Here is a 17,951-nt window from a genome sequence, read left to right as displayed (position 1 = left end):
AGAGTCATCACTGGAGTTTTTAGAGAGAATGGTGAAATACTTTGGCTTCTGAAGCATTCCTCATGTGAGATGCAGATGAGAAACCAGCACCTGAAACCATCAAAAGAGTCTGAAGAGATTGTCAGTCTACTGGATATGCCACATGAGGGAAACCATGAAATACTTTGGACTTTTTTTTTTTGAGGGGGGGGAGTTTTTAGGAAATCTGTGAAATACTTTGTCTTCTGAAGCATTCCGTTCAATGAGAGAGTGCAGATGAGACCACCAGCACCTGAAACCATCAAAAAGAGTCTGACAAGAGATTGGTCAGCGCAACTGGATCTGCCACTGAAGGAAACGCATGTGAAATACTTTGGACATTTTTTAAGGGGCTGGTGTTATTGTAATTTTTCGCTTCAAGAGTGTTAATAAATGGTTCCTTACTTATAAACCTCTTGTGTACTTCTCATTGAGTGGCCCTGGAAAATGCTAGGCCCTGCTGAAGTCCCCATGCTTACCTGTTTCGGGGGGGGGGTGTGTGGCTGGCAAAACCTTAACAATAGCTTGTGGCTACCTCATTAGCAATTGAAGGACACAGCCCCCAGGAATCCCTTGCACTACATACCCCATGATGCCCTCTGAAGCTAGGGCTCAGATAGCTGTTGTAAATATATGGACCATATATATATTTTTATATATGCCACATTTATTGTGTGTGTGTGTGTGTAATTTACTTGGGATAAAAGTTTATTGCTCCAAGACATTAGACAATAGAGCAGTTGTTCTGTGCTAAGGTCAAGCTGTATGTGTGTAAATATATTTGTGTTTGTGTATGTCTGTATATATATATATATCCACAAATAGTTTGAAATTTTAAAGATATATGTGTGTGTTTCATTCCTCTTTGTGCAATCAACATCCTCTGTCTCCTCTCCATCCTCACAAAAGATGTGTGACATGTCACCTTGTGCTTTAAGGCTAGGCCTTTGAAGCCTGTTGCCATTGTCCTTCCTTCAGATTCCGGCTGCATACTTGCATACCTTATAACAACTTTGATGTGATATGTCATAAAGGTGTAAAAGAAAGTTGTGAGACCTAATTCCTCAATTGAGGTGACAAAGTCCATAATGATAATCCCAAGACTCCTGAAACAAACATATTAATTGAACAGAGACATCCAAACTTACAAAGCAGGCATTATAGGTTAAAACCATTTTAAAAATCTATCTTCTATCTATCTATCTATCTATCTATCTATCTATCTATCTATCTATCTATCTAATCTCAGTCACTATCTAATCCATCCTTACTAACACACAGCTTAAACTAAGCACAATCAACCAATCTATTTTTCAAATGTCTTGCAACTAATAAGAATTTACTAAAAATGAGTTACAAAGACAAATGTGCATATCTAAAAATAACCATTCCAACTAATATAACTATATACATATCTATATTCTACTGCTTCAATATACATTTAGCAAAGTGACTCAAGTTTTACCTGCAACAGTATGGGGGGTTTAACCTTAAGAAAGTAGGAACATGTTGCAGGTAAAAAATTTGGCTCCTTTGCTAAATGTATATTAAAGCAGTAGAATTCTTAATAAATCACAAAATTCAGTGTAGGACTGGCCAGAAGGGATGACTTTGACATAGTTGGCAAGCTTGAAGTATATTGCAATATATGGACAAACAATCCCGTTTTGCTTAAAGGGTAGGGGCATTTCTTAGTAGCTTAATGCACAGAATGCCTTAATGTCCTTTATATATTGATAATGGGTGAGTGCAGAGGATCTTTTCTAGTCTTAATATATATATTATATATTCCACAAATAGTTTGAAATTTTAAAGATATATGTGTGTGTTTCATTCCCTCTTTGTGCAATCAACATTCCTCTGTCTCCTCTCCATCTTCACTAAAGATGTGTGACATGTCACCTTGTACTTGAAGGCTAGGCCTTTGAAGCCTGTTGCCATTGTCCTTCCTTCAGACTTCGGCTGCATACTTGCATACCTTAATAACAACTTTATCTGACAATGTTCTAAACTGTATTGCCAATAAGTTACAATTGTTGGAGGTTTACTATCAAATCTTAATTTTAAGTTTTTGCTTAAAAAAAGTAGTTGTGACGAATGTATTTAGCTATAAATGGTTATATATTAGGCTGTGTGTATATTTATGTGTATAGATTTCAAGTATGCAGGGGGAGCCCTTAGATGGGCCAGACATTTTTGGTAATTTAAACAATGGCATATGGGCGCATACACACAGAATGCTAAAACTCTGAAATGGTGCCCCATCAAAAGTTTCTGGGGTGACCCCGGCAACGGTAGCATATAGACCTGCACACCTGGAAGTCTGAAGATAGACATCTCTCTGTGTGGGTTTACTTTTTGAAATCTGCAACTGCTCGTTGCTTTCATACCCAATAGATTTCAGAAGTCATTCTGTGTCCAATCTACAATATCTATGGTGGATATTGGGGTAAAGGTTTATTGTTACAAGACATTAAACAAATGTGCAGTTGTTCGTGTGCTAAGGTCAAGCTGTATGTGTGTAAATATATTTGTGTTTGTGTATGTCTGTAGGTATATATATATATATATATATATATATATATATATACATAAGTTTTAGGCTTGGTAAATGCTTTTTCCAGTAATAAAAACAGGCCCAAAAATGTAGTTTTTGGTTCCAATCATTTGATTTGCAAAATGAGGAATGACAAACACACAGCCACACCACATATATCCTTTGAAATTTCAAACTATTTGTGGATATATACTATATATATATCCACAAATAGTTTGAAATTTTAAAAGATATATGTGTGTGTGTGTGTGTTTCATTCCTCTTTTTGCAAGTCAAATGATTTGGAACAAAACTACATTTTTGGTCTGTTTTTATTATTGGAAAAAGCATTTACCAAGCTAAAACTTAGAAAGTTCAGATTTGATAGTAAACCCCCAATCAATTCTAACTTCTTTGCATGAAAGCTCTAATACAGTTGGTACCCACTGTCAGATAAGATTGTTGTAAGGTATGCAGCCTAATCCCCTAGACTCCCATGCCCAGAGAGATTAAGTTTTTGACAACTTGACTTAATCCCCCTGGTACCTACATACTGATCAGCAACAGGTGTGAAAGAATGTTAAGCTGTAGCAGAAACTGTAACACCTGTAACTGTAGATCCCTATAAAGAAATGAAGTTTGATTTAATACACAAAAATCTAGCCAGGTATTGTCTCCATGTCTTGATTTCTATTGGTTGCTATAACTTGTTGCTGGTATAAAATATTCCCTCCTGCTCTCATTTGAACCATACCTCATTTTTGTGAATCATTGAAGTAACAAGCTCCTGTAGCCTTGCCTTCCTTTTGTGAATCACAGAAACCGTTACTTCATTTTTGGCTTTTTAATTTTATTTGAAAATGGATTCTAAGAAGACAACCTAACCGCTATCATCTTGCCTGCAGTTTTGCCTGAAGCTTACAGGCAATTGCTTTCATCTGAGGAGAGCCTGCATGAAACATGCAGATAACCAAGAAATTGAATTTGTGATGCAAGAAGCAAGAGGAAAGATGAGAGCAATCCTGGAAGGGCTAAGTATTGTTAATTATGAAGACCTGGACTATGAGGATTCTGATCCTAAACAATTTTTTGTCCAGTTCCTGGAGAAAAATGGCTGCTATATTAGAGGGAAGCAAGAGTCAGCAAGGTATGTATTGCTCCTGTCTGGCTGTGTCTAGACATGTATGTCCATATGTCTTTAATATTATTGTTTGTTTTTATTTCTTCTTAACAATCAATCTTTTGTTGCATTACAGCTGTGCCATGAAAGAGAGCATCCGTCCATCAAATATGGACAGAAACAAGGTGAACGTCAATTGGCCAGCAGATGAAGTAGTGGAGACACAGGCCCCTTGTAAAGGTCTGGACCTGTAAGTATACTCGGCATATGTTCTTTTAAGATTCACCTGTCTACATTGTAATTTGCACATTGTTATTCATTGTTTCTGAAATGTTGTTGATGTTTATCAATATTGCCCTGTCAGGTCACATAAGATGATAAGCCCCAGCCCCTTGAATGCTGAAAATGGGCAGAAACAGCAACCTACACTTCAGTCACTTCAGGAGAGCATTGACTTCCTAATGTCACAATTGGCCAAAATGCATGAGAAGGTAAACTCCAGACCCTTGAATGCTGAAGCAGTGCAGAAACAGCGACCTGTTGTACAACAGGGCCTGTAAGTATACTTGCCATATGTGCATCTAATATTCACCTCTACTTTGTAATATGTGTGCATGGTTTTTTTTTTGTGTTTCAATCTTTTCTGAACTTTAGTTGATATTTATTATTTTAGACCCATCGAGTCAGATGAGGAGGACTTTGTAAGCCCTGTGAATGAACAAGAGGTGGAGATGCAGGGACCTGAGCTTGACCTGTAAGTATAAGTGTCATATGTACATCTAATCTACACCTGTACAGATACTAATATTAACCTCTACTTTGTAATATGCGTGCATGTTTTTTTTTTTTTGTGTTTCAATCCTTTCTGAACTTTAGTTGATCTTTATTATTTTAGCCCCATCGAGTCAGATGAGGAGAACTTCGTAAGCCCTGTGAATGAACAAGAGGTGGAGATGCAGGGACCTGAGCTTGACCTGTAAGTATAAGTGTCATATGTACATCTAATCTACACCTGTCTACATAGCAGTATGTGTTTCAACTTTTTTCAATCTGAACATTTTGTTGATTTTTTATTAATACAGTCCTGTTGAGTCAGAGGAGACCAATGCAGACCCCTTGACTGATGACAACGATGATGATGATTATGATGATGACGGCAAGGAATATGAAGAGATGGAGACACACAATCTTGTTGGAGGGCTTGAACAGTAAGTTAACAAGCGTATTTTAAGGGAAAAGTAACATTAAAAAATTTTTAACTAAATTTTTTAACTAAAAAAATCTATTCTACCCTCCCCCAATAATTGCCTATCCTGAAAACCATTTGTTATTTTGAAATGCTTTAGAAGAAAATACCTGTTAAACTTGGCTTCCGGTCATTTGACACCGGTCCATGTTGTAATAAGTACAGATTTTCAATCATTTCTAAATATATTTTTCTTTGGACTAGGAGCGAGACCAATTCAAATTACGTTCTGCTTAGAAGAAGAATGATGGCTGCAGGCATGTATAGAAAACACTCTCTTGAATGTGGTGTTCTTGCTCGCTTCCGAAAATATCTGCAGCAAGAATTACAAGTAAGAAGATGGTCACAAGAGGTAAGAGTCACACCTGTCTATGTAAACATTTGTTGTTTACCTTTGTTATTTTGCTGTTCACATTTCCTCATAATGATATTTATTCCTGTGTATCATTTTAGGTGGCAAATGTGGCCAGGTTTTTGTATTTTGTGGACCCCTCCAAGGCATCCTTAAGCTTCCTGACCGACACACAGAAGACCGTTGGACTTTTTTACGGCACTTGAGAATTTGGGGAACGCTCATGCCACAATGTTTTCGTACCTGAAACATATCAAGAGGTTTGTGAGATCTCAAACAGATACTTTGTCCAGGCGGATCCCATCAAAGTGAAGAACTTGTCGGAAAATGCAAACGCCTATCCTCGACATGACCTCGCCTCTGCAGCGAAGGCTGAGCAAGGGAATTTCGGCCAGCGTTGTGGGGAAAAAGTAAGTATGCTTTAGTACCTGTGCATTTATTTTGGCTTTTTGTGTGTGTAGGTTTGGTGTGTAACATTTACTACCCCTATTCACAGGTTTGACTATCTGACATCTGCAAAAAAAGGACCCCTCAGAGTGTCAACGGATCCTCATAGTGGCCAGACCAACATTTGAGCAGATAATAAAGAAGGCCAAGATGGGTGGACGTCTTTTGGAGAAGGAAAAGTCTTAATGTCGTCTATTACTTGGAGGGCACTGATTGTCTTAAAATACCTCCAGCGACCGAGGGGTTGTGCAAAATATGACTGTGAGTATACATGATACATTTTTCACTGCCATGCTTTTTATGGTTCCGCTGACATGATAGAACGTGAACTTTTTGATATTTTACCGATCCTTGTGTCTTTTTTGCTTATAGGTGGAAGAATGGTGGCAAGAGGATACCATCTGATTGCAAAACCCGTATGGTCATTGGTGTAAAAAGGCATAAGACATCCACTCAGCAAGTCGCCTCTATACTGCTAGAAGAAGAAGAAGAAGAGGTATATGTCTGAAACAAACAAACATTGCATATTGTGATAGACTTTTTGCATAGCATTTTTTTTAACTTGACTTTCTTTTCTGTCATTTTAGTGGTTTGATGTTTTTTATAAAAAAATACGGCCATCATTTATCAGGAGTGGGAAATGCCCACAGACATTTTTCATATCGTCAACAGGGGAACCAATTCACAGTGTGACGAATGACATCGCCCGGCTTCATCATAAGTAAGTATAGATTGTCGCATACAAATACAAGTATTTGTTAGTTCTTCTCAGAAACTATAGCTATCGTGTGATTACTGGCATAGGCTTACGTTCTAGCCCCGTTTAGTACTGGTTTCAACGTTCACATTTCTGAACATACATTTTTTCCCTTAGGTTTAAATTGCGCCCTGTCACAAGTCAAGAGGCTAGAAGGACAATGGAGACATACATGGTCTCCCACTTTCAAACTGATGCTCAGAGGAACATGTTTGCCAGGTTGCTTGGCCATTCAAATGTGACTGCCGGAAGGATATATGGCGAGAAGACCGTTGACAATATGGTAGAAGCGGCAGAAATGATGAAGAGGGCGATGCATGAATCCCAGCCATCAACATCAAGGTAATTTAATAGAGCATTTACATGGCTTTGCATATGCAATTTTTTTTTTTTTTAAGTACAGAGATAAATTATGATTTATCGTTTCTTTTTAATTATTCATTTAACAGGTGTCAAGAGGTGCCACAGAAGCCCCTGCAAGAAGAAACACCAGAAGTCTCCCGTGGGTTGAGGGAGGAAGCCTTTGAAAAATTTAAAAAGTGCCACCCACTTACTATTGATGCCACGCCTCCTTGCTTAAAGGCAGCACTAGGCTTTTCCCGTGAGTACGGCCAGTACGTTTATGACCGTTGGAGAAAACAGCAAAATAAGATGAGAGTGGATTATGTTGCTGGTAAGTCTTCCTAAATTGTTGAATGTTCAATCACTGAATGTATCCGTTTGTATACGTTACCAAGTGAATATCTAATAATTCTTTCTTCTCTACCCATCCATTCTAGGACTTCTCAAATATGAGAATCCACATGAAGAAAGAGATGTATCCAAGGCACTGGATGGAAGACCAACTTGCCACCGATAAGGGATATTTTGGAAACCTGTAACCCTCGGTAATAGTGAATCAGGTTTCTGAACACGTTCCAAGTGGAATGGGCATGAATTCAACTTGAAAAAAGATAAGTACACTTATTTACTTCCCTCCCCGACACCTTGTCTCTCACGCACTCACTCTGCCTCTCTGAGTTATATTTGTTATCAAATTTATAACATATGTTTTATTTTTTAGGTCTAAAAAGAAGCACAACTTGGATATCAGAATGGCCATAAATTCATCCAGAATAAGATAAGTACACCTATTTTATACTTATTTTCTGACATTACTATTTAGCATTTTTCTCTTTTTCTCCGCCCTTCTTTTTTTTTTACTAAATGAACAATACATCGACACAGTTTAGATAATTGACTGTGGACCATCTGATACTATAATTTAATTTTTAGGCCTTTAAAAAAATAAGGCAGAGTCATCACCTGTGAGTTTTAGAGAGAATGGTGAAATACTTTGGCTTCTGAAGCATTCCTCATGTGAGATGCAGATGAGAAACCAGCACCTGAAACCATCAAAAGAGTCTGAAGAGATTGTCAGTCTACTGGATATGCCACATGAGGGAAACCATGAATACTTTGGACTTTTTTTTTTTTGAGGGGGGGGAGTTTTTAGAGAAAATTGTGAAATACTTTGTCTTCTGAAGCATTCCTCATGAGAGATGCAGATGAGACACCAGCACCTGAACCATCAAAAGAGTCTGAAGAGATTGTCAGCCAACTGGATCTGCCACATGAAGGAAACCATGAAATACTTTGGACATTTTTTTAAGGGGGTGGTGTTATTTAATTTTCCTTCAGAGTGTTAATAAATGTTCCTTTACTTATAAACCTCTTGTGTATTCTCATTGAGTGCCCTGGAAATGCTAGGCCCTGCTGAAAGTCCCCATGCTTACCTGTTTCGGGGGGGGGGTGTGGCTGGCAAAACCCTTAACAATAGCTTGTGGCTACCTCATTAGCATTGAAGGACACAGCCCCCAGGAATCCCTTGCACTACATACCCCATGATGCCCTCTGAAGCTAGGGCTCAGATAGCTGTTGTAAATATATGGACCATATATATATTTTTATATATGCACATTTATGTGTGTGTGTGTGTGTGTGTAATTTACTTGGATAAAAGTTTATTGCTCGAAGACATTAGACAATAGAGCAGTTGTTCTGTGCTAAGGTCAAGCTGTATGTGTGTAAATATATTGTGTTTGTGTATGTCTGTATATATATATATATTCCACAAATAGTTTGAAATTTTAAAGATATATGTGTGTGTTTCATTCCTCTTTGTGGCAATCAACATCCTCTGTCTCCTCTCCATCCTCACAAAAGATGTGTGACATGTCACCTTGGCTTTAAGGCTAGGCCTTTGAAGCCTGTTGCCATTGTCCCTTCCTTCAGATTCCGGCTGCATACTTGCATACCTTATAACAACTTTGATGTGATATGTCATAAGGTGTAAAAGAAAGTTGTGAGACTAATTCCTCAATTGAGGTGACAAAGTCCATAATGCATAATCCCCAAGACTCCTGAAACAAACATATTAATTGAACAGAGACATCCAAAACTTACAAAGCAGGCATTATAGGTTTAAAACCATTTTTAAAATCTATCTATCTATCTATCTATCTATCTATCATCTATCTATCCATCCTTACTAACACACAGCTTAAACTAAGCACAAATCAACCAATCTATTTTCAAATGTCTTGCAACAATAAGAATTTACTAAAAATGAGTTACAAAGACAAATGTGCATATCTAAAAATAACCATTCCAACTAATATAACTATATACATATCTATATTCTACTGCTTCAATATACATTTAGCAAAGTGACTAAGTTTTACCTGCAACATATGGGGGGTTTTAACCTTAAGAAGTAAACATGTTGCAGGTAAAAATTGGCTTCCTTTGCTAAATGTATATTAAAGCAGTTAGAATTCTTAATAAATCACAAAATTCAGTGTAGGACTGGCCAGAAGGGATGACTTTGACATAGTTGGGCAAGCTTGAAGTATATTGCAATATATGGACAAACAATCCCTGTTTGCTAAAGGGTAGGGCATTTCTTAGTAGCTTAATGCACAGAATGCCTTAATGTCCTTTATATATTGATAATGGGTGAGTGCAGGGATCTTTTCTAGTTTATATTAATATATATATAATATATATATATAATATATGTATATATATATATATATATATATATATATTATATATATATATATATATATCCACAAATAGTTTGAAATTTTTAAAGATATATGTGTGTGTTTCATTCCTCTTTGTGCAATCAACATCCTCTGTCTCCTCTCCATCTTCACTAAAGATGTGTGACATGTCACCTTGTACTTGAAGGCTAGGCCTTTGAAGCCTGTTGCCATTTGTCCTTACCTTCAGACTTCGGCTGCATACTTGCATACCTTATAACAACTTTATCTGACAATGTTCTAAACTGTATTGCCAATAAGGTTACAATTGTTGGAGGTTTACTATCAAATTCTTAATTTTTTAAGTTTTGCTTAAAAAAAAGTAGTTTGTACGAATGTATTTAGCTTATAAATGTTCATATATTAGGCTGTGTGTATATTTATGTGTATAGATTTCAAGTATGCAGGGGGAGCCCTTAGATGGGGCCAGACATTTTTGGTAATTTAAAACAATGGCATATGGCCATACACACAGAATGCTAAACTCTGAAATGTGCCCCCATCAAAAGTTTCTGAGGTGACCCCCGGGGCAACGTAGCATATAGATGCACACCTGGAAGTCTGAAATAGACATCTCTCTGTGTGGTTTACTTTTTGAAATCTGCAACTGCTCGTTGCTTTCATACCAATAGATTCAGAAGTCATTCTGTGTCCAATCTACAATATCTATGTGGATATTGGGGTAAAGGTTATTGTTACAAGACATTAAACAAATGTGCAGTTGTTCTGTGCTAAGGTCAAGCTGTATGTGTGTAAAATATTGTGTTTGTGTATGTCTGTAGATATATTATATATTATATATATATATATAATATATATATATATTATATATTATATATATATATATATATAATATACATAGTTTTAGCTTGGTAAATGCTTTTCCAGTAATAAAAACAGGCCAAAAATGTAGTTTTTGTTCCAAATCATTTGATTTGCAAATGAGGAATGAAACACACACACATATCTTTGAAATTTCAAACTATTTGTGGATATATATATATATATATTATATATCTATCCACAAATAGTTTGGAATTTTAAAGATATATGTGTGTGTGTGTGTGTGTGTTTCATTCCTCTTTTTGCAAGTCAATGATTTGGAACAAAAACTACATTTTTGGTCTGTTTTTATTATTGGAAAAAGCATTTACCAAGCTAAAACTTAGAAAGTTCAGATTTGATAGTAAACCCCAATCAATTCTAACTTCTTTGCATGAAAGCTCTAATACAGTTGGTACCACTGTCAGATAAGATTGTTGTAAGGTATGCAGCCTAATCCCCTAGACTCCCATGCCAGAAGAGATTAAGTTTTTGACAACTTGACTAATCCCCCTGGTACCGTACATACTGATCAGCAACAGGTGTGAAAGAATGTTAAGCTGTAGCAGAAACTGTAACACTGTAACTGTAATCCCTATAAAGATGAAGTTTGATAATACACAAAAATCTAGCCAGGTATTGTCTTCCATGTCTTGATTCTATTGGTTGCTATACTTGTTGGCTGGTATAAATATTCCCTCCTGCTCTCATTTGAACCATACCTCATTTTGTGAATCATTGAAGTAACAGCTCCTGTAGCTTTGCCTTCCTTTTGTGAATCACAGAAACCGTTACTTCATTTTGGCTTTTTAATTTTATTTGAAAATGGATCTAAGAAGACACCTAACCGCTATCATCTTGCCTGCAAGTTTTGCCTGAAGCTTACAGGCAAATTGCCTTTTCATCTGAGGAGGCCTGCATGAAACATGCAGATAACCAAGAAATTGGAATTTGTGATGCAAGAAGCAAGAGGAGAAGATGAGGAGCAATCCTGGAAGGGCTAAGTATTGTTAATTATGAAGACCTGGACTATGAGGATTCTGATCCTAAACAATTTTTTGTCGCCAGTTCCTGGAGATAAATGGCTGCTATATTGAGGGGAAGCAAGAGTCAGCAAGGTATGTATTGCTCCTGTCTGGCTGTGTCTAGACATGTATGTCCATATGTCTTTAATATTATTGTTTGTTTTTATTTCTTCTTAACAATCAATCTTTTGTTGCATTACAGCTGTGCCATGAAAGAGAGCATCCGTCCATCAAATATGGACAGAAACAAGGTGAACGTCAATTGGCCAGCAGATGAAAGTAGTGGAGACACAGGCCCCTTGTAAAGGTCTGGACCTGTAAGTATACTCGGCATATGTTCTTTTAAGATTCACCTGTCTACATTGTAATTTGCACATTGTTATTCATTGTTTCTGAAATGTTGTTGATGTTTATCAATATTGCCCTGTCAGGTCACATAAGATGATAAGCCCCAGCCCCTTGAATGCTGAAAATGGGCAGAAACAGCAACCTACACTTCAGTCACTTCAGGAGAGCATTGACTTCCTAATGTCACAATTGGCCAAAATGCATGAGAAGGTAAACTCCAGACCCTTGAATGCTGAAGCAGTGCAGAAACAGCGACCTGTTGTACAACAGGCTGTAAGTATACTTGCCATATGTGCATCTAATATTCACTCTACTTTGTAATATGTGTGCATGGTTTTTTTTTGTGTTTCAATCTTTTCTGAACTTTAGTTGATATTTATTATTTTAGAACCCATCGAGTCAGATGAGGAGGACTTTGTAAGCCTGTGAATGAACAGAGGTGGAGATGCAGGGACTGAGCTTGACCTGTAAGTATAAGTGTATATGTACATCTAATCTACACCTGTACAGATACTAATATTAACCTCTACTTTTGTAATATGCGTTGCATGTTTTTTTTTTTGTTGTTTCAATCCTTTCTGAACTTTAGTTGATCTTTATTATTTTAGCCCCATCGAGTCAGATGAGGAGAACTTCGTAGGCCTGTGAATGAACAAGAGGTGGAGATGCAGGGACCTGAGCTTGACCTGTAAGTATAAGTGTCATATGTACATCTAATCTACACCTGTCTACATAGCAGTATGTGTTTCAACTTTTTTCAATCTGAACATTTTGTTGATTTTTATAATACAGTCCTGTTGAGTCAGAGGAGACCAATGCAGACCCCTTGACTGATGACAACGATGATGATGATTATGATGATGACGGCAAGGAATATGGAAAGAGTGGAGAACACAATCTTGTTGGAGGGCTTGAACAGTAAGTTAACAAGCGTATTTTAAAGGGAAAAGTAACATTTAAAAAAATTTTAACTAAAATTTTTTAACTAAAAAAATCTATTCTACCCTCCCCCAATAATTGCCCTATCCTGAAAACCATTTGTTATTTTGAATGCTTTAGAAGAAAATACCTGTTAAACTTTGGCTTCCGGTCATTTGACACCGGTCCATGTTGTAATAAGTACAGATTTCAATCATTTCTAAATATATTTTTCTTTGGACTAGGAGCGAGACCATTCAAATTACGTTCTGCTTAGAAGAAGAATGATGGCTGCAGGCATGTATAGAAAACACTCTCTTGAATGTGGTGTTCTTGCTCGCTTCCCGAAAATTATCTGCAGCAAGAATTACAAGTAAGAAGATGGTCACAAGAGGGTAAGAGTCACACCTGTCTATGTAAACATTTTGTTGTTTACCTTTGTTATTTTGCTGTTCTACATTTCCTCATAATGATATTTATTCCTGTGTATCATTTAGGTGGCAAATGTGGCCAGGTTTTTGTATTTTGTGGACCCCTCCAAGGCATCCTTAAGCTTCCTGACCGACACACAGAAGACGTTGGACTTTTTTAGCGGCACTTGAGAATTTGGGGAACGGCTCATGCCACAATGTTTTCGTACCTGAAACATATCAAGAGGTTTGTGAGATCTCAAACAGATACTTTGTCCAGCGGATCCCATCAAAGTGAAGAACTTGTCGGAAAATGCAAACGCTATCTCGACATGACCTCGCCTCTGCAGCAAAGGCTGAGCAAGGGAATTTCGGCCAGCGTTGTGGGGAAAAAGTAAGTATGCTTTAGTACCTGTGCATTTATTTTGGCTTTTTGTGTGTGTAGGTTTGGTGTGTAACATTTACTACCCCTATTCACAGGTTTGGACTATCTGACATCTGCAAAAAGGACCCCTCAGAGTGTCAACGGATCCTCATAGTGGCCAGACCAACATTTGAGCAGATAATAAAGAAGGCCAAGATGGGTGGACGTCTTTTGGAGAAGGAAAAGTCTTATGTCGTCTATTACTTGGAGGCACTGATTGTCTTAAAATACCTCCAGCGACCAGGGGTTGTGCAAAATATGACTGTGAGTATACATGATACATTTTTTCACTGCCATGCTTTTTATGTTCCGCTGACATGATATGAACGTGAACTTTTTGATATTTTTACCGATCCTTGTGTCTTTTTTGCTTATAGGTGGAAGAATGGTGCAAGAGGATACCATCTGCTTGCAAAACCCGTTATGGTCATTGGTGTAAAAAGGCATAAGACATCCACTCAGCAAGTCGCCTCTATACTGCTAGAAAGAAGAAGAGGTATATGTCTGAAACAAACAAACATTGCATATTGTGATAGACTTTTTTGCATAGCATTTTTTTTAACTTGACTTTCTTTTCTGTCATTTTAGTGGTTTGATGTTTTTTATAAAAAAATACGGCCATCATTTATCAGGAGTGGGAAATGCCCACAGACATTTTTCATATCGTCAACAGGGGAACCAATTCAGCGTGTGACGAATGACATCGCCCGGCTTCATCATAAGTAAGTATAGATTGTCGCATACAAATACAAGTATTTGTTAGTTCTTCTCAGAAACTATAGCTATCGTGTGATTACTGGCATAGGCTTACGTTCTAGCCCCGTTTAGTACTGGTTTCAACGTTCACATTTCTGAACATACATTTTTTCCCTTAGGTTTAAATTGCGCCCTGTCACAAGTCAAGAGGCTAGAAGGACAATGGAGACATACATTGGTCTTCCCACTTTCAAACTGATGCTCAGAGGAACATGTTTGCCAGGTTGCTTGGCCATTCAAATGTGACTGCCGGAAGGATATATGGCGAGAAGACCGTTGACAATATGGTAGAAGCGGCAGAAATGATGAAGAGGGCGATGCATGAATCCCAGCCATCAACATCAAGGTAATTTAATAGAGCATTTACATGGCTTTGCATATGCAATTTTTTTTTTTTTAAGTACAGATAAATTATGATTTATACAGAAAGCAGGGAATAACCACTCGTTTCTTTTTAATTATTCATTTAACAGGTGTCAAGAGGTGCCACAGAAGCCCCTGCAAGAAGAAACACCAGAAGTCTCCCGTGGGTTGAGGGAGGAAGCCTTTGAAAAATTTAAAAAGTGCCACCCACTTACTATTGATGCCACGCCTCCTTGCTTAAAGGCAGCACTAGGCTTTTCCCGTGAGTACGGCCAGTACGTTTATGACCGTTGGAGAAAACAGCAAAATAAGATGAGAGTGGATTATGTTGCTGGTAAGTCTTCCTAAATTGTTGAATGTTCAATCACTGAATGTATCCGTTTGTATACGTTACCAAGTGAATATCTAATAATTCTTTCTTCTCTACCCATCCATTCTAGGACTTCTCAAATATGAGAATCCACATGAAGAAAGAGATGTATCCAAGGCACTGGATGGAAGACCAACTTGCCACCGATAAGGGATATTTTGGAAACCTGTAACCCTCGGTAATAGTGAATCAGGTTTCTGAACACGTTCCAAGTGGAATGGGCATGAATTCAACTTGAAAAAAGATAAGTACACTTATTTACTTCCCTCCCCGACACCTTGTCTCTCACGCACTCACTCTGCCTCTCTGAGTTATATTTGTTATCAAATTTATAACATATGTTTTATTTTTTAGGTCTAAAAAGAAGCACAACTTGGATATCAGAATGGCCATAAATTCATCCAGAATAAGATAAGTACACCTATTTTATACTTATTTTCTGACATTACTATTTAGCATTTTTTCTCTTTTTCTCCGCCCTTCTTTTTTTTTCTAATGAACAATACATCGACACAGTTTAGATAATTGACTGTGACCATTCTGATATCTATATTATTTTTAGGCTTTAAAAAATAAGCAGAGTCATCACTGGAGTTTTTAGAGAGAATGGTGAAATACTTTGGCTTCTGAAGCATTCCTCATGTGAGATGCAGATGAGAAACCAGCACCTGAAACCATCAAAAGAGTCTGAAGAGATTGTCAGTCTACTGGATATGCCACATGAGGGAAACCATGAAATACTTTGGACTTTTTTTTTTTTGAGGGGGGGGAGTTTTTAGAGAAAATTGTGAAATACTTTGTCTTCTGAAGCATTCCTCATGAGAGATGCAGATGAGACACCAGCACCTGAAACCATCAAAAGAGTCTGAAGAGATTGTCAGCCAACTGGATCTGCCACATGAAGGAAACCATGAAATACTTTGGACATTTTTTTAAGGGGGTGGTGTTATTTAATTTTTCCTTCAGAGTGTTAATAAATGTTCCTTTACTTATAAACCTCTTGTGTATTCTCATTGAGTGCCCTGGAAATGCTAGGCCCTGCTGAAGTCCCCATGCTTACCTGTTTCGGGGGGGGGGGTGTGGCTGGCAAAACCTTAACAATAGCTTGTGGCTACCTCATTAGCAATTGAAGGACACAGCCCCCAGGAATCCCTTGCACTACATACCCCATGATGCCCTCTGAAGCTAGGGCTCAGATAGCTGTTGTAAATATATGGACCATATATATATTTTTATATATGCACATTTATGTGTGTGTGTGTGTGGATATTGTTCAATACACTAATTGTATTCCTTCTGTCAACGTTACCAAGTGAATATTAATAATTCTTTCTTCTACCCCATCCATTCTAGGATCTCACAATAATATAGATCCACATGAAGAAAGAGATTGTATCCAAGGCACTGGATGGAAGACAACGATAAGGGATATTTTTGGAAACCTGTAACCCTCGGTAATAGTGAATCAGTTTTTGAACACGTTCCAAGTGGAATGGGCCTGACATTTACAAAAAAGATAAGTACATTATTACTTCCCTCCCCGAACCTTGTCTCTCACGCACTCACTCTGCTCTCTGAGTTATATTTGTTATCAATTTATAACATATGTTTTATTTTTTAGGTCTAAAAGAAGCACAACTTGGACGATTACGAATTCACTCCAGATAAATAATACACCCTTTTTATACTTATTTCTTGACATTACTATTAGCATTTTTTTCCTTCCTTTTTTTAACTGAACAATATCGACAAGTTTATCGATAATAACTGTGACCATTCTGAATCTATATTATTTTTAGGCTTTAAAAATAAGCAGGAGTCACTCATGGAGTTTTTAGAGAACGATGGTAAATACTTGCTTCTGAAGACTTCTCATGTGAGATGCAGAATGAGAACAGCCCTGAAACCATCAAAAGAGTCTGAAGAATTGTCAGATCTATGGAATATGCCACATGAGGGAACCATGAAATCTTTGACTTTTTTTTTGTAGAGGGGGGAGTTTTTAGAGAAAATTGAAATACTTGTCTTCTGAAGCATTCCTTTCAGAGATGCAGATGAACACCACGACCCTGAAAAACAACAAAAGCTCTGAAGAGATGTCAGTCACCAACTTATCTGCCACATGAAGGAAACCATGAATACGTGAGACATTTTTTTAAGGGTTTGTTTTTAATTTCCTTCAGAGTGTTAATAAATTCTCTTCTATCTTATAAACCCTCTGTGTATTCTCAGATGACGTCCCTGAAATGCTAGCCTGGAAGTCCCCCATTGCTTACCTGTTTCGGGGGTGTGGCTGGCAAAACACTACAATGAAATATTGTGCTACCTCCTTAGCAATTAAGACAGACCCCAGAATCCCTTGCACTTACATACCCCATGATGCCTCTCTAAGCTAGCTCAGATAGCTGTTGTAAATATATGACCAATTACATTTTTTCATAATGCACATTGTGTGTGTGTGTGTGTAATTTACTTGGAAGTTTATTGCCTCAAGAACATTAGACAATAAGAGACAGTTTTCTGTGCTAAAGCTCATTTAGTGTGTGTGTAGAATACTATGTGATTGTTACTGTCGTTTATAATAGTATATAATATAAAGATTATATGTGTGTGTTTCATTCCTTTTGTGCAATCAACATCCTCTGTCTCCTCTCCATCCTCACAAAAGAGTTTTGACATGTCACCTTGTGCTTAAGGCTAGGCCTTTGAAGCTGTTTGCCATGTCCTCTCTTCAGATTCCGGCTGCATACTTGCGATCTATAACAACTGATGTGATATTGTATAAGGTGTTAAAGAATAAAAGTTCTGTCGGACCATAATTCCTCAATATTCGCGAGGTGACCAAAAGTCCATAATGCAGAACTACCCAAACTCCTAAAACCAACGATATTATATCATATATATTACCGTGGCAGGCATTATAGCAGTTTAACACCATTATTAAAACTCTTAC

General features: G+C 37.4%; 2 pseudogenes; both read left to right on the top strand.

Moving 5' to 3' along the window:
• Positions 1 to 69: 69 nt before the first annotated feature.
• Positions 70 to 7,600, top strand: LOC116412360 (annotated as a pseudogene).
• Positions 7,601 to 7,840: 240 nt separating this feature from the next.
• Positions 7,841 to 15,148, top strand: LOC116412359 (annotated as a pseudogene).
• The last annotated feature ends 2,803 nt before the right edge of the window (positions 15,149 to 17,951 follow it).

This window comes from Xenopus tropicalis, chromosome 7, assembly GCF_000004195.4.
Source record: "Xenopus tropicalis strain Nigerian chromosome 7, UCB_Xtro_10.0, whole genome shotgun sequence".
Lineage (NCBI taxonomy): Eukaryota > Metazoa > Chordata > Amphibia > Anura > Pipidae > Xenopus > Xenopus tropicalis.
This window is presented reverse-complemented; position numbering and strand designations above follow the sequence as displayed.